The 18,533-nt window shown below is 34.9% G+C and overlaps 3 long non-coding RNA genes across 3 annotated transcripts; all 3 read left to right on the top strand.

Annotated features, from left to right (window-relative positions):
* Positions 1-4,340: 4,340 nt before the first annotated feature.
* Positions 4,341-6,289, top strand: LOC121049630. The gene is made up of 3 exons (XR_005800943.1): positions 4,341-4,609; positions 5,050-5,113; positions 6,060-6,289. It is a non-coding gene; the product is annotated as an uncharacterized LOC121049630 (long non-coding RNA).
* A 3,326-nt stretch (positions 6,290-9,615) lies between these two features.
* Positions 9,616-10,990, top strand: LOC112168458. Its single transcript, XR_002924246.2, has 4 exons — positions 9,616-9,729; positions 9,838-10,080; positions 10,615-10,714; positions 10,859-10,990. It is a non-coding gene; the product is annotated as an uncharacterized LOC112168458 (long non-coding RNA).
* A 5,232-nt stretch (positions 10,991-16,222) lies between these two features.
* On the top strand, positions 16,223-16,925 carry LOC112201636. Its single transcript, XR_002936835.2, has 3 exons — positions 16,223-16,291; positions 16,640-16,671; positions 16,762-16,925. It is a non-coding gene; the product is annotated as an uncharacterized LOC112201636 (long non-coding RNA).
* The last annotated feature ends 1,608 nt before the right edge of the window (positions 16,926-18,533 follow it).

Raw genomic sequence — 18,533 nt, 5'->3', positions numbered from 1 at the left:
AACCACTCGAATGAAGAGTAACATCATGTTGTGGAGTTGACCATAATTAACGATCACTATCGAAATCTCCAAAGTTATAAGCAGGATGTTGAAGATCTGAGGAGCCATCATACTACACAGGTCTAAGTGGTTAGGTAATGAACAAAAATGTTCAAGAAATGCAGCAAGATCAGTAGATCACTATCTACACTTCTAAAATCTTGAGAGTTCTCTAATCAGAAAAATGTTCAAGTAGTTCAAAATTTTTACCACAATATAAAAGAAGAGCTTAGGATTACTAATAAGATACTACGAAGTAAAAGGTTTGGAGAAGAGCCGAGGTTTTTTGGACATGATGATCTTTTTTAACAATCCTTAAGCATGATTATTTCTAATGATATTGATACTGTTTTCGAAATTCGTTCGTATGGATGAAGTAGGGTTTACTATTTTCTCATCAAAGATATTCTTATCCCTTTTTATGGTTGATTATGTAGGAGCATATGTTAGAGTTTAATGTTTTAGATGTGTATATTTGCCAAAAAAAAAAAAAATGATTGTCTTATCATCATATGTTTTAGAGAGACAACAAAAAAATTGAGCTCTGTTTGTGTAAACCAATTTCTAGATGACTTAGTAACTAACATTCTCTGCTAAGCTTCTTGTTTTGACTCAATCGTTCTTCAAATTTAATGATCTTAATTTCTATGTGCCTAGTTTTTGCAAGCTAGCTCTATGAAATTTCATCCCTCTTGCTTGATATAATTTTGTTATTCTTTAACTACGAAGTAAAAAGCTTGGACAAAAGACGAGTTTTTTGGACAGGATGATCTTTTTTAACAATCCTTAAGCATGATTTCTAATAGATATTGATACTCTTTCCGAAATTCGTTCGTATGGATGAAGTTGGGTTTACTATTTTCTCATCTATGATATTCTTATGTCTTTTTATGGATGATTATGTAGGAGCATATATTAGAGTTTAATGTTTTAGAGGTGTATATTGGCCCAAAAAAAAAAATCTTAAATCTCTAGATGATTGCCTTATCATCATATGTTTTAGAGAGACAACAAAAAACTTGAGCTCTATTTGTGTAAACCAATTTCTAGATGACCTAGTAATTAACATTCTCTGCTAAGCGTCTTGTTTTGTCTAAATCCTTCTTCAAACTTAATGATCTTAATTTCTATGTGCCTAGTTTTTGCAAGGTAGCTCTATGAAATTGCATCATTACCCTCTTGCTTGATATAATTTTGTTATTCTTTTATTGCAAAGGAATCATGGACCCTTTTGCTTGATATAATTTTGTTATTCTTTTATTACAAAATATTTTATTGTACATATCAAAAGCGGTAAAGAAATTGTCTGTACCCTGACCACGAGTTTCCTCACCATATTGAAACCAATGAAGAGCGCCATTTAGATAAACATGATCCTGAAATTTCTTATAACCTTTGGGAACAACAGCAGCACTAAGATTCTTAATTCAGCAGCTAGCCCCTGGCTAACGAGTAAACCTCAACCTCACATGGGGTTTGTGGAGAAACAATGGAATCGTCCATAGAAATCACAATTCTCAATACCTTATAGTCATTTGTGGGCATATCTAAGCCAAAGGCATAGGCTTCTTCTTCATCCTAAGATTCTTCTATATCCTCAGACTCAAAAGTAATACTAGGCCTAGGCAAAATCACAAACCTTCTGATAGATAGGTTCCAAATGATTGCAATGTGGGGAAGATGTGATTGTGAAGATATGCATATGAGCCCATTACATGCATGCACATCAAACTCAAGTGAACTTGTTTGATTTGGTTCCACAAGTAATGAAGGATTTATCAGATTGTTAGACTCACTGATTTCTGGGTCATGTAGCAAGTAAAGATCAAGAAAGGCCACTCCCTTGGTTACAACCTTGAGCAGAAAGAGGTTAGCATCGTCGTTTTAGCAGCTGAGGTGGGTGTCTATAAAGGCTGAGCTTTCAATCAAAGACTTCCATGACTTGCACACAGTGCTACATTTGATCAAGGATCTAATGGGCAACCTCACTAGAATTTCGTTTATAACTTCCAGAGGAAAGTAGTCTGACATTTGCTTCGCTTTGATTTTCAACACAAGTCTAACGAAGAATTAGGCAGTGTTTGGGTAGGGGATTTAGAGGTTCAAAAGGACTTCAAGGTGATGAGATTATAAGGTGAATGGATTATCAAATGATGGGATCTTGAAGTGAAAGAATATAAGTCGTGGATTATTTAAATGATTTGTTTGGGTAATTTTTTTTAGTGAAGAGATTTAATTATGGGATTTTGTAAATATGTTTATTTTTTGACCAAATTAATCTTCTTTTCAATTTTGCTATAGAACTATTGTGGTTAACGACCAAATAGAAGGAAAAACAAAAAAATTTGTGGCTCACCAATTAATTCGAAAACTTCCATTAAAATGAATCAAACATGAAAAACACTAGAAATATGTAAAATGCAACAACTGAAATTTCAAAGTCACTATTTGATTTTGGTCTTGCTTGAAATCTTAGACGTAAAATGTCAATATTTTATTAATATTATAGTGATGCATGACATCCTAAACGTCACAACAAAATCATACAAATTTCAAAAGTCTCGTGGCATTGACTGCAAAACAAATTCATTTTTCTTCTCAAGTGGAATGCTCTTCAATGTTTGAAACTTTGTTGCATTATTAGCAAACACTTCAATTTCTCTCCAATGAAGAACTTCTTATAAATTAGGTATTGTCATAATCTCTTCATAAACTTCATCAACCGTCATATTTGCATATTCATTCCATGCATTGTCATCATCCACAGTTTCATTTAAGGACAACAACTAGACAGGAATCTTCATGGGTGGAATGCATCAACTATCAACTTCAACTCCATCTACAAAATGAGTAAACAGCTGCATTCAAGCGTTTAAATGCAGAAAATGAGGCAAAGAATAAACATAAGAAATAGGAACCATGAGGAGAAGAAGCTATATGATGTTTAAGGGTGCATATATGCTACACAACCTTTTATAGTTTTTATTGCAATAACATAATCATAATCTAGTCCATGGCTCAAAAGAACATGAACCAAGGAAGAACGAACTTTCGGAAATTCCATCTACGTACATAAGTGGAAAATTAATATGGGCCTGGACCCAAAAATGATACGAAAATAAGAAGAAATAGAGTAATTTCCAAGGAATGAAAAGAAAGTTGTTATATTCATCGATAATTCTTAAAAGTACATAAAGCAAAATAGAAACTTGAAGGGAAAGAAATTGTACAGCTGTCCAGTTTCAAATAAGGATCAAACAAGTCTAAAGATAACAAATTTACATGAGAACTTAGACTGCTAGATAGCAAATGAAAATAGTAAAAATAATTCTAATCCCAAATAACCTAAACCCTTTAAATCCAGATGCAACATCAAGTTCAATCAACATCACGATTCAACATTACACCAGCAATGTTAAGGGACAATAAGCTATAATGAAACTACAAAAATGAGGCCAATATCTGACCAAAGGTACAGATAGCTTGTAGTCTATTGTTAGTGACTAATAATACTCATGTGCAATACAGGAATGGAATCTGATTCCATTAACGATTTGATTCCAGCTCACACAATTACATATAAAACATTTAATTGAATCCCCTAAACTAAAGACTACCTAGAATCTCTTACACAACACCAACGATTTGCCACAGTGACAGTAGCACACGACATGACACACACACCTATCAACACTAACCATGATTAAAATAATCACTAATCATAGTGTTTTGTCCTAAGAGTTTATACATTGCTTATATAGCAAACTCAGAAGCAGATAAATTTTGCCAGTCTTGTTCACAACAAATTTTACCATTTTGTGTATCTCTGTGTGTGTGTGTGTAAGGGGATGGGCTTATTAACAGTGAAAATACTCTTGTCAAAGGGTATTTGAAAATCAATTTGTTTTTTTCATAAATCGTTGCTTACAGAAGGTACCTAGCTCATTCTTACATAAATTACAGCTTCTTGTTCTTATACCTCAAACACCAAATATCTTTCACATTCTCTTTAGTGGGTTGTAACACCCCGTACCCAGAAATACTGTCCCTTAATTTATTTGCATTGTATTTAGATATTTCAATTCATCGTATCGTTAAATTAGCCTTCTTAATAGGAAACTATTTTTTTGGAGTTTCCAAAAATTATTTTCTTAGCATGGAAAAATAGAGCACGACAATACGAGAACGTAGGAGCAAACGGTTTGTTAAACGGAGTCGTAACGAGAAAGTTATGAGTATTTTCGTGTGAGGAGTATTTTGGTCATTTCACCTCACCCTATCCCCCCCCCCCCCCCAAAATCCATTTTTCACGTGAAAAACAGATCAAGGAGAGAGAGAAAACGAGCTCTAGCCCTTGCCGCTCATATTTTCCGTCCCCGGCGCCGATTCCGGCCAAATTCGGCCACAATTCTTATACTAATCTCTTCCTTACCTCATGGGCTTCCTATCTACATAAGTTTCAAGACCTATTATCAATTGTGCGTGACGAATCGAAGGGGGAAGATTGGGTGGTTTTCCGGCTATTTTCTGAATTCCGGCCAAACCATTGAGAATTTGGAGAAATCCTAAGGTATAAAGTTGTTCATTACCTCATGGGCTTTCTTTTGAGTATAATATTGCATATATATTTGAAGATTTTGGAAGTTGGGATTCCGGCCACCATGAGCCACTGCGGCTTCACCGTCTCCAGCGGCCTTTCATGGCCATTTTTAGGTCTTTTGAGATTTGTTATGCTTCCTAGGATGTGTTAGTATTAGCCCAAGTAAAGTTGTTGCATTTTGGATGAGAAATTGAGATTTTGTGTTGAGAATAAATTGGGGAAATTGTAAATTGGAAGTGTTGGAGTTAGGGGGAAGCTAGTGGAAGAAAGTTAAGATGAATACTTGACGATAGAAAGACTTGGGTGACATTACGTCAAGGAGAGGATACGATTTGGCTAGGATGCATTAACGTTTCTTCACTTAGTTTTTTGGTTTGAGCTTAATTTATTCATAAATTATTATTGACTAGGTAATCTAGTTGAGCAAGCTTCCGAAGACATTCCCGAGATGGGACTCACCTAGTCACCCTTATTGTGAGTTGGACTTTGTTTTAAAGAAATGCATGCAATTATTTCGATTCTTTGATATTGATGTCCTTAATTACCTATCTATTATTCAAGAAGTTTATTGTGATCTCTCATAAATTAATTGTTGTAGACATTATGCAATTTTATAATTTATGTTTTGAAGTAAATTGCTTATTTTTGGGAAAGGAAGAAACTTTTCAAATGATCTATTAGATATGAAGTTTTAATTGTTATTACGTGTACGAAAAGAAAGAACCTTCTATTTTGGCAAAGTAAATTGGATTTCAACTTACCTTACGAGTACGCAACCCCAGCAAGATACGGCGATACTTCATCAGTTTTCCAGTCACGTGCACGTATACCCTCATGCTCTGCTTGTGTACCGGCGGACGCACAAGTGTATGACCAGCTCCCCTGCTCTGCCTGATGTGCACAAGTGTACGACCAATTCTTCCCCTCCCCAGCTCTGCTCATGTTGAGTTCGCTCGGCATGAGTGTATGACCAATTGTCTGCCACGCTCTGCTTATTTTGATTTAGATCATTGTAGGTGTATGACCAGTTTTTGGGTACAAGTTTGGTAATGCCTTGTAGTTTTGAAAGTTATGCAAAATATCTTTGGACTGAGTGACCTTTGCAAGCAGGTATCGAGTTTATTCTCCAGTTATACCTTTAGTTTTCTTATGGGACTTTTTTAAAGCAAAGTGCTTAGTTTGTTACAAGTTTACTTTATAATTTGGTATGTGAAAGTATTCGTGATTTATAATCTTTGAACTTGTCTTTTTACTGTAATTGGTTAATTGCATGCCAAAAGTTTACGAAGGAGAAATGGCTTTAAGAAAATAAGATTTATCAAAGTGGTTTTAAATATTAAATTATTTTTGTCCTCTCACTGAGCTTGTCTCACATTTTCTATGTTTTTCTCTGGGCTCTTTGGATTTTCATTTTGCCCAGGTAGTACATTTCACTGAGGTCGGACCGCACCACGTTGATGCATTCTCCTTATCCACCATCATCCATCTCGACTTGTAGGATTTGTTCCCTTTCGTACTCTTATATTTCTTACCTAATTGGACCGTGTAACTTATGCTCTGATGTAACCATAAATTGACTATTGGATTCCTAAGATGCAATTGTTGGGTTATAACCCCTTGCTTTGGTTGGTGGTGGATGTTTTTGTGAAGGACAGGGGTCCTAATTGGAAGTTATTAGAGATTTATGATTTTGGAAGTGTATTATTGGATTTACAGGTTCTTGGATAGTCAATTTTTTGGGGAGGTTATATCGAATTTTTGATAAAAATCTCTCTCTAACTTAGTCTATACAGATCCACCTTGGATTCCACCATGGAATCCGGGATCGGGTCTATCAGGGTTCAGAGAAGCAACAATCAAGACTTATTTGAGGACCAGAAAAAATAGCACATGCTATTTTTTTAGTAATGCTCCAACGACCACCAATGATTTCCTAGTAAGGCTAAGATCAGTTTAATATGTATCATCACATTGAACACGTACATTGTATGGGTGAATGCCCTAGACAATGCAGGGTTCAGTAGAAGCTACAATCAAGACTTATTTGAGGACCAGAAAAAATAGCACATGCTATTTTTTTTAGTAAGGCTCCAACGACCACCAGTGATTTCCTAGCAAGGCTAAGATCAGTTTAATATGTATCATCACATTGAAGACGGACATTGTATGGGTGAATGCTCTAGACAATGCAGGTATGTTATCAACTTATGTTAGTTAGTGAATACTGACTGGTCTTTGAACATTGTACTTTGACACAAAAACACAACATTGTTCTCGGGTTTCTATTTGTTGTTCATAGTGGAGAAACTAGGGAAAAATGTCACTACAGATTCCTAGTGTATCAAAAAAAAAAAATCCAACAACTAAATAAAGCCAATTTTAAAAACACAAATTTGCATTCAACCAACAAAACTCATTCACAACTAAAGAACATGCAAACAACCACAAACAATCCATCAAATGAAAGAAGTACAACGTAGCAGGCCAATCAGGTCAAATTGGATAACAAAACCAAATACACAAATGAAGTATTATAAAGCATATATACTAACACCTAACCATGGATAGATCAAATCAGAGATGAAAAGATCCAAAACTTAACAATCAAACTCTAGAATTCAAAGAGAAACAAAAGCCCAAGATGCAGATCGAACCTGGAGATTAGCGATGCAAGAAGAAGAGAGAACGAGAAATCGAGACGTTGCGCAGTCGTCGTTATTCCCATTCTGGAATTTCAAAATCTTGCCTGTTTAGGGGAACTCAAGGGAGGGAGTTGTCTTAATACATATCCCGCCTAATGGTCTACCCCTTAAAATCCCAGTAATTTAAGTCCCTCCTTGTTTTGTTACCAAACAAGGGATTCCACGTGGTATTTTTAATCCCATCTAAAAGTCGATCATCTCCCTCCTCAAAGTACCTTACCCAAACACTGTTGAGATTTCGGGGGATTTTGTGAGAAAAGAAAGTAACCCAATGACAATTATAGTCCTTGTAGGGTTTCCTTTTCTTATTTGGTCCCTTTGGAGTTGCACTTTTACCTATGAAAGTCCTGTTTTTTTAAAAAAAAATTTTTTTTATAAGAAAGTCCTATTTATTTTGTACATAAAATACTTATGTTTTTATTTTTATAATTCCATGGTCCCGACCACTACGATGTTGACACATGCACACAAGGGAAATAATGAACAGATCACTATTAAAAAAAAATTAAAAAAAACTACATGGAACAATTAGGTTGTCTCAAACCACACCACATACACATGGTAATATGAAATTCCTAAATAAATTTTTGAGAAGTCCTCGAAGGAGTAAAAATAGCAATTAGCATAGGAGTAAAACAGTTGTAGTATTTCAAAAGTGGTTTGGTTCATGTAGCAAAGGGCCGGGGCTTCTAATTCCTATGTTTTTTATGTTTCGACCACTACTAGAATAATGTCATTAGACATCGCCACTACTAAATCGTTCAAGATTGCACCTGATGTTAAAAAACGTGCTAACATTAGTTTGTGGAAAAACCGATTTCTATTGTTATTATGGACATCAGTCACCAAATAAAATGATGTGAAAAGTTTCGTTTGGAAAATTTTAAAAAACGCGTAGGGACTAAGTTTAAAAGTTTGAGAAACGCGGGGTCTAAAATTGTAATTCCCCCCAACACTTAGTCACTTTATCTAAAAGCTTTCGAACCTTAATTGATAGACTCTCACTCTGAGTCTCTAACTGCCTCCTTCGAGTCCCCGACCTCAGCTCCTTCTCCAACCTGAGCTCGTTCTCTACGCCATCGCCTCTGCCGATGCTTCTCTTCCAATGCCACCACGTCGTTGCTCCGAGATCCGAACCCCAACTGGTCCAACCTGCCTCTAAGGAGTTTATCCTCCTCGATTGGTGTGACTTCGAGCACCAAATGCCAGCGATAGAGGAACCGAACATAACCGCAATTACGACGGCGCAACCAGTATCAGGTACTCTGTTACTTATTGATTCCGTTTTGAAATATATCTGAGTTTGGATTGAAGTAAGTTTCTTCAGTTTCATTGATCAAACGAAAATTTTCGTACTTCAACCCATGCTCTATTTGTTTGCTGTTTCCAATGAGGGAGACTCATACACACTATGTTAATTTCCACAGTGTATTTCAAGTAACTTTGACTGCTGATACTCACTCATACACACTTTGTTCTTTGTTTCTAGGTTTGCAGATTCCCATTTCTTCCTGCTCTCTCTCCGTCTCTTCTGATGTTTATTTCTTTTCAGAGTCTCTGAAAGATTTTGTTCAAGATCTAAGAATTCACTTGTTTGTGATGGTTAGTGACACTAATATTGTTCTTTGTTTGATTTGAATTGACTGGGTTTACTTAGGTCTCTTTGCTTTGGAGAAATGGAGGCCACGATGCCCATTTGCAACACTGTTACTCCAATTCGAGTAGTGCCTATATTTTCTGAAGCTTATTTTGATTTGGATATGGGTTTTGAATGTACAATTGTGTTCAGATTAGTTGGAATTTGATGTATATATAGAAGTTTACTACATTTTTGTTAGTCTAACACTGGGAAAGCTTTCATTTTGGTTGATTAGAGCTTGTTTTTTCTTTGTGTATTTGAAATTTTTGAGCAGAAAGTTGGTTTCTAGGGTTCTTTAGTGAAGTGGATTAGAAGTACTTATTTTAATTTGGTATCTTTTCTTATTTCTTTATGTATGGTGTGTTTCAGTTTAAGATGTGGATGAGGTTTCGGTGATTGAATCGTATATACTTAGCTTCATTCATTTTTAGTTTTTGTTTCAATATTTTGAACCACCCTTTTGATGTGTGTGAAACACTGTTCTCAGAGATATTGTTTTGAGTGCTGAGTTTACATTGAATTAGGCCTGTTTTGAAAGTACATTCATTTATCTACGATCCATATTTGTAGAGATGGGTGCAGCAGTCAAGGTAGTGGTTTCAGAGTCTGTTCTAAAGAAGAGGAAGAAAGAGGAGGAATGGGCCTTGGCAAAGAAGTAGGGGCTTGAAGCTTCCAAGAAGTAGAATGCTGAGAATAGAAAGCTTATTTACAACAAATTCAAATAGTACACCAAGGAGTACGCAGAGAAGGTACATCTTGTTTGGTTTATTATATTAATTTTCACTCTGCTTCTTTTAATTGATTTCCCCTTTATGTTTATTCTTCATGTTAATATACTACTTGTGTGCATTATATAGGACAATGAGTTGGTCAGGTTGAAGCTTGAAGCAAGGCTGAAAGGAGGATTCTATGTTGAGCCAGACTCTATGCTTTTGTTTATCATTCGTATCCGTGGGTAGGTCATGATCCTTAATTTATTTATATATTGAGATCTTTATAGTTCTGGTTATTTTCCTTATACTTTTAATTATTGTATTTTCAGTTTCAATGACACTGATCCAAAGACAAAGAAGATCTTGTAGCTTTTGCGATTGAGACAGGTAATACTTGTACCTTTGGAAATATTGATGGTTACCTGCATTGTATCCGTGTTGTTTGTTTGGTAATTGATTGGAATCTTCTATTCCTTCATGGTAGAAGTTGGAAATGCAGCTAGGAGTATGAAAATAAGAATTTGTAGGTGATGTTCATGTGTTTTGGATTGAATAGCTGGTAATGCTTTGTTGGAAAGTTGGTAAGAGATGTGTATATTAGCTACAAGATCTAAAAGCATGACTATCAGTATGGATGTAATCTAGTAGTCTATATGTGATGCTACTTGGGATGATTGATAGTTTTTAAATATGAGGCAGTAGTCTATTGCCTGTATGTCCTTGTTAATTTGACGTCTGTACCTGTGGAAAATCCAACTTGTGTATGCATTTGACTATTGTCTGGATGGGTTGATGGTCATTGCTATTGTCTTTCGTTCTCTGTTATGGTTTGTGTCTTCTTGCTGCTGTTGTTTGGTTTATCAAATTTGATAGAATGTTTTATGAGTAATATTTTTATTGTGTATTATTATGTCCTTTTAGATTGAACGATACCGAGCTGAGATTAAGAGACTTCAGGAATCTGAGGCAGAAATTAAAGCATTATAAAAAAAACTATGCAGCTTTGTTAAAGGAAAAGGAGGTATCTGTTTGCTCTTCTATCAAATTATAGTGTTCAATTCATTTCTTTGTTTGACTTGTTGACTTAGGTAATTGGATTTGTAAATCCTACACCCATGCCATTTTTGATACTAAATTGCCATACATGGCTTTTGGCATTTGACAGGATCAAATTTCTAGATTGAACAAAGAAAATGGCTCATTGAAACAAAATCTGGACACAACTACTGCATCTCTAAATGCCTCTAGAATTGAAAACTACAAAGCGACATCAAATGGGACCAACTTACACAAGGTAGTGGTTTATATATGAAGTTAAGTTGCATTAGTTAACATCAATTCCACTCAATATGTGCTGCAAACTTGCCACCATTAAAATTCTGCTTCAAGTCATCAAAATTCTTGATGACATATCTATTATCAATATCTACATGGTTTGTAGTAAGAAAAGTATGTCACTAAAAACTCTGTACTAGTTTTGCTGGTTTGGACCATATGTCACTTATGGGTGCATACAACTAAACTCTTTGTTTTACTTGTAAACATATAAATGTATGGCTAATAGGATTGCATGATTTCAGACACCCCAACCTGAAGAGTGTGAAGGAATTGATTTACAAGAGGGGTTATGGCAAGTTGAACAAGCCGAGAATCGCTTTGACTACTGCAGTAAATTTATTAGCCAGATGGCAAATGGACTGTTTCGATTAGTATGGGCACTAGGAAGCAACGTAACTATTGCAAATACATTTGGATTTGGTGCTTTACTTGTCATTCTTGGTCTGGGTGGCTTTGTCATATCACAAGGTAAATCCTCTGCATAGTCTAATCTAATATGAGAAATCATAACAGGGCTTTTATGTGTTATTGTAGTGTCTCAATTAAATTCTGATAGTAAGCTAAACTTGTGTCTTTTTTCTTTTTATTAATTTTGTTATTATTTTTTATTTAGAGGATATGAAGAAATGGTTGTTGTGGGGATATTGGCTAGCGCTCTAACCATTAACTTATGGACAGAATGCCATCGCTATCAATGAATTTCTCGGAGAAAGTTGGAGACATGTATGCAAGGATAACTTTTCACGATTGTGAAAATAGAGCAAGAGACTAGAACAATTAGAGTAGGTGAAAATTGCTTGGAAAATGTTAATTCATGCATTTGGAATTTTATTTTGCCTATTTTGTGAACTGTCAAGGATAATGATTTTAGACAGAATACTCTAATATTCAAATTACTTTTGTCAAATATGGATTGCATTTTATAGCAGCAGCTACATATTTTGTGGACATCATCCTCATCTAAAGAACATGATGCCTATACATAAAGTTTAAATCAATTGTTTAAATCAGTTATAACCATAAAAACATATGTCTATTAAGAGAAATAAATCAGTTTCAAAATGGAAATCGATGTCCCATTAACCATAAGAGATCGAATTACTATGCTAGAATTGATGTGCCATAAACTAGTTCACATCGTGTTTTAGATAGAGATCTATGTCCAGTATAAGTATTGTCATCGATGAAGGGCAGAAAAACCGATGTGTGAAACAGTATCGGTCATTGTTTTTAAATGAATAACGATGTTAAAATACATAGTTGTGCCATAGGATATATATATATATATATATATATATATTTCTTTATGCATTAAAGGTAATAAGATGAGGGTTTAACAATAGTTAAACATACAAGTTTGTTATTATTTAAACGTATTTACATCAATTTATTATGGGTAACCGATGTGTATACTTATACTAGACATCGGCTAAAAACTGATGTCTGGATTTTCCAGACCTTTCTCATCACCCACTAAGACATCGGTCTGGATTTTGTTTCTCATCGGTTTTTGGCCGATATCTGAGGTCATAATTCTAGTAGTGGACTCTTCCAAATTTCACCTGGATCCACCCCTAGTCTAGCCAAACAACAGATTTTCTATAAAAGTTGCAAACAACCATAAGTTAGTATGGAGTTGTTGGAGTTGCTCTTAAGGCTACAAATTTAAATAATCTGCAAACTACTTTAAACCAGCACAAATTGCAAATACTTACTGAAAGGGAAAAAATGAAACCAATAGCATAAATGCATTTCTTATTTTCCCAAATTGAAATGCCACTTAATCATTGAGGACCTACCAAAATTCAAGTAACAAATTCCTGTAATGTGTAGGGCGTCAACTCAATTAAGGATATAGGAATCAAGTAACATAGGTCTAATATTTCATTAATTTTAAAACTATGAGTTCATATTGTGAAAAATTCTCCCATGTTAAGTCGATCTCTTCTGCTAAATCAAGTCAGCGCCAAAATGCTATTGAAGATAGATGTAGACCAATTACTCTTAAAGTAGAATTGGAGTTTCACGTTTGAATTATCTAGTAATTTAAATATTTTAGTATAAACTTGCATATATACATGAAGCTAGTGGAGAGACTCAGATCTGCTAAGGGTAAAAGTGTATTTTGCCAACTACTTGACACTCTTGAATTAATAGCAGACTAGTACTCTCACTCTATATATGTTCCACATATTTTTCTATCAATCTACATCTAATCCACGTAGGCAACATTCCTTGTAGAGTATTGATGTATAATTAATATACACCCAATTTTCTAAAGAGGTATTGGAAAAAACCTATGCATATATATTTTTCTATCAATCTACACCCAATCCACGTAGGCAACCGTCCTTGTAGAGAATTAATGTATAATTAATATTTTTTCTTGTTTTTCTATATGCCTAATTTACCCTTGGGAAATCTTCCTTACAAAGTGTTCATATATAATTATAACATTTTGAAAAGTATGTGATTTATGGTTTAATTCATGCATGCTTTGGTTTCGAATTTTTGTTGAGGAAAATTTTTATATATAGCATCTTGATTAATTCAAACTATACAAATACTAGTTCAGTTCCTGTAGACCATAAGATAGAATAAGTTCAAATTTGTTGTTGTGAACTTGTATATCACTTATGCATTTGTGACCATATTCTCTTTCTAAAGTATGGTATCTACTAATAAAGTATGTTATTCATCAGATTTAGTTCTTCAAATCTTTTCTTTTCTCATCATTGTACCCTGAATTTTCTTATGGAAAATTATTTTGTTCTATTTCATGAACTTTTCCTTTTGTATGTTGTCATATTACTTTTATCATTGTTCATTTTCAAATGTTACCTAATCGATAGATATATGCACACTACAAAAAAGAATTCAATTCGCTACACAAGGTTAGTGTCGGCACTCAATTGCCGTCGCCAAAGCTCATATATTTGCTTCAGCAAAACATGTAGTCACAAAAGCATAATAAGTTTGCGTCAGCAATAAGATGCCGTTGCTAAAATCACTTGGGTTTGCGACGGAAGCGACTGCAACCATCTTCCGTCGCATGATTCTTTCTTCTTTTACTGCTAAGCGACGTTGTCTCCTCCTCTTGTGCATCAAAACATTGACATCTCTCCATTATCTTCACTTCTGAATCTCTCTCTCTCTCTAGTAACTCGCTCTCTCCTCCGTTTTTGCCCTAAATTTTCATTTTGGGGCAAATCGACCTAAACCACAGCAATTCATCTCCCTCGACGCGACATCGCACTCAGATTTTCGCGGATTTTGATTTTCGATTCCTCTTCTCTGGAACTCTCTTCTTCGATGAGGTTAGACATTCTTCTATCGATGCTCAAATTATACAAATTACCAGATTCTGATGCAATTTTTCTGGTAATTTATTCTCAGATGACAAATTAGGGTTCTTGTAATCAATGGTGATTGAATCGGGATGTTGGACTGCGTAGATTCATTTTTTTGTTCCTTTCTCTAACATATTGAATCGATGCTCAAAATCATATCTAGGGAAAGATCTGCGGTCGATAGTGTTTTGAGGCAAAGGTATGGTCGAGGTTGCTGGATCTAGTTCTTTACGCCGGCTGCTGTGAAGGTTGGCGGCGGAACGATGAAGGTTGGCCTAGTGAAAAGAAAGACGCCTTTAGAACTGAGAGTTAGTTTTTCAATTCATGGATGTTTTGTATAGAAATGGGCACTGGGTCATATATAACTGGAGGCGGAGGAGTTGGACTGATTGTTTAAGGTACTCTCTTTGTTGCTTTGAAGCTTTGAATTTGATAATGTAATTGAAATTGTTTTGAATTTTTCTGGTTATTTTCTTATTAAAGTGATTGGATGGTTATGTTGCTTCATTGTTTCAATTTCGTTGCCAGTTTTGTTGTGCAGCAATGCTAGAGGTTTTGATTTGGTTAAGCTTAGAATGGTGTGGTTACATTCAAGTTTAGTTCTTTTCGGGAAATGATAATCTGTAAACTATGAACATGGATAAGTAATCACGTACAGAACACTCTTATAAAATACACCGATAAAGAAACAGAAGGGACCGATGATTCCACCAATGTCTGAAAGTGATATATGTTTTCTTTTCTCAATTCAATGCTAATTAATTGTGTAGGTATGATCATTAGCACTTGGATAATCCAGACAGGCTTCCTGCTGGACTGAATATGATCAGTTTAACTAAAGAGGATAATTTACTGAATGGTCAAACCAATTGAGATAACTTTTTGCGACTTATATTTACTTCCAGTCAGAAAATTACACGATTATACTGGAGCTTAATGACAAGGGGTCACTAGAATTTTGGAGGTTTACTACTTCTTTGCCATTATTGTGGGACTGTTATATACTGTTATATTAGTTGAAATACATATCATGAATAAACCAGCGTACCTAGTTGGAGTGAGCAGTAACTGGTTTTCTCTTCCCTCTTGAATTCATAAGATATGGGAATGCTTCTGATTCAGATTTTGATTGATATGTTATTGATGCATTTATATGTATTTGCTATATGATTTTTCAGTAGTGGTATCATGGGAGCAATATGATTTTAAGGACTACTTCTAGTCTCCTCGACATATTTCTTGCTTTTACCTTTACCCCCTTTCTTTCTAATGGTATCATGTTTCAGGTTGAACTATATGGAGAGGTCTTGGGAAACAGGATGAGGCTAGGATGCAGGTAATTTATCTCTTCTTCTCTTTCTTTATCTCTTCTGTGGGTGTTAATACTAACCCAAATGGTGGCACTTCTCAGGTTTTATAAATCCCATATAATTCTCATCAAGAAACTTAAAGATTGTAATTGTCACAAATCAACTTCAAAGTCATTTCAGACACTGAATGATTTTAACCTGTATATATATGTTACAGTTATCATTTCTTGATAAAGAATTGTCAGAAGTGTATTATCCTATTACTACATGGGCTTGGTTTGGGATTCTGGATTGCTGACTAATGCTCAATTCCTTTTTGCAGAACTTTGATGCAGTTGTTGGGGATGTTACAATAACTACGAATAGGACAAGAATGGTTGATTTTACACAGCCTTACATGGAATCAGGACTAGTTGTAGTTGTTCCTGTCAAACAGGTAAAATCAAACCCTTGGGCTTTCCTGAAGCCATTTACTATTGAGATGTGGTTAGTCACCGTTGCATTCTTCCTTTTTGTGGGAGTCGTTGTTTGGATTCTAGAGCATAGGATTAATCACGAGTTCCGTGGTCCACCAAGGGAACAACTCATGACTATTTTTTGGTTAGTATGTTCTACATCATTTAGGCCTCTGATTTGTTTGAGACTTTCTAATTCATATAGTCATAAGGTGTCTTTCTGGAAAGAAAAATGCCCAAATTCCCTAATTGATGGACCTAGATGTTGCCTGGGTGTGGGGTGCCTATTAAATCACTTGGTGATGTAATTGAAAAACAAAAAAAGTCCTGAAAATCATGATTGTGGTTTGACATGTGCAGCAATTGGCATGGTTATGAAATTGGTGAATAACTTGAGATTTCTGTAGTTTATGGAGTAAGAATATGACTACAGCTGCCTGCAGATTTTTTATTTTAGCTGTGTAATTTTACTGAAACTGCTTTTTCCTTGCAGGTTTAGTTTCTCGACGATGTTCTTCTCACATAGTATGTATTTCATGCTTAATCTTCATTGATCTCAGGAATGCAATTCCTGTTAGGAACTTCTAACATCCTCTGTTACTGAACTTGGCTCAGGAGAGAACACTGTGAGCACTCTAGGACGGCTGGTGCTGATTATATGGTTGTTTGTGGTGTTGATTATCAATTCGAGCTATACAGCTAGTTTGACATCGATCCTCACTGTACAACAGATGACATCACGGATTGAGGGGATAGACAGCTTAATATCAAGTAATGATCCAATCGGAGTTCAAGATGCGTCATTTGCATGGAATTATTTGGTTAATGAGCTCAACATAGCGGAAGTTTTCAAAACAATGGTTGCCAAGGGATATGTTCTGGGACAAGATGCATTAATCAAGGGGATTTGTCAAAACAATGAGTCCTATCAAGTATCGGTTGCTACAACGTCCAAGGTTTATGAGTTAGCAATTGAATATGGGCTCATCAAGGCAAAAAAAATTTTCAATCACCTCAATAGCTCAGAGTATGTAGGTCATGATACTTAGCCTACTGGGCGTCAGCATTATGTATTTCAATTTTTGAATGTTTTTGTATTTTTCAATATTGGTGAGAAATAATGTGAAAAAACATGAAATTTATGATTTATATATATGGCTTCTTTTGCTCAAAAAAGAAAATCTGGTATGCAAAATTGCATGTTAGGTTTTTTTTTTTTTTTTTTTTTAAATCAATAAATGCACTTTTGGGACGGCAATGTTGCTGTCGCCAGTGACCTTTGGCGTCGCCATTATGCCGTCGCCAAAAATCATGTGACGGCGTAAATACCGTGGCCAAAATTCATGCGACGGCGTAATTGCCGTCGCAAATAACAATGGCGACGCCACCAACGACATCGGCAATTTTGCCGTCGCCGTTGGTCTTTTGCGACGGCAATTTGGCTTTTGGCGACGGCCTTACGCCGTGGTCAATTGAATTATTTTTTGTAGTGGCATATAGGGATAAGTTAGAGATTTTCAACCTAAGAAATATGGTCAACTCGCAATGATAGAATACCTAAGAAAAAGGTTGATATGAAAATTCCTATAAGTGAGGCTAGCTAAACATATGCATCTAACCTTTATGTTGTAATTAAAATAAAAACCTATTAGATAGGTTAAAAACTTAAACCTCTAACTTTAAATCAGGTTGCAAGTAAATTGATGAAAAATACAAAATCTACCTTTAAAATAGAAAGTTTAAATTACCAAAAAGTAAATTTCATATTCATTTAAATCTATAAAGCTTTTGAATTAAAAAAAAATGTAAAGAAAGGCTCCATAATTCTAGCAATAATGATGAGTAGAAGGAAAACTGCTATAATAATGGGACCAATAAAAAATTTACAGTTTTAAAGTATTTAAAGAGAATGCTAATTTTACTACTTAACTAATGTTTATCAGATTTAAATAGTGGCAATATGTGTAATTTAGAAAAAAAAAAAGGCAATATTTTATTCTAGTTGGTAATAATTGGATGCAGATTGAAAAAAAAAATAGTAGGTGGGTTTTTTTCCATTAGATTTTATAGAAATTGGGTATTTAATGAATTTCCCCGAATTGAATACCATACAGACCCTCTTCTTCATATTTTTCTTTCTTTTTGTTGAAGAAAATATACAAAGCTTTCAAGATCTCCATAAATAAATTATTATTTATTATTTATTAGCAACAAATATAAGTCAATAACCAGGAGCATCTTAAGTTCTCTAGACATACATCAACCTAATCGATACTTCTCAGAAACCTTGCATTCCTAGCTGCTGCTCTTAATCCCATATGACACCAGATAATTACTTCAATTCATTCATTTCAAGGGAGGTACTGCCACGGAGAAAAATACCCTCG

Source organism: Rosa chinensis, chromosome 5 (assembly GCF_002994745.2).
Source record: "Rosa chinensis cultivar Old Blush chromosome 5, RchiOBHm-V2, whole genome shotgun sequence".
In the NCBI taxonomy this organism is placed as follows: Eukaryota; Viridiplantae; Streptophyta; class Magnoliopsida; order Rosales; family Rosaceae; genus Rosa; species Rosa chinensis.
Note: the sequence above shows the minus strand (reverse complement) of the source record. Positions and strands in the feature narration are given on the sequence as shown.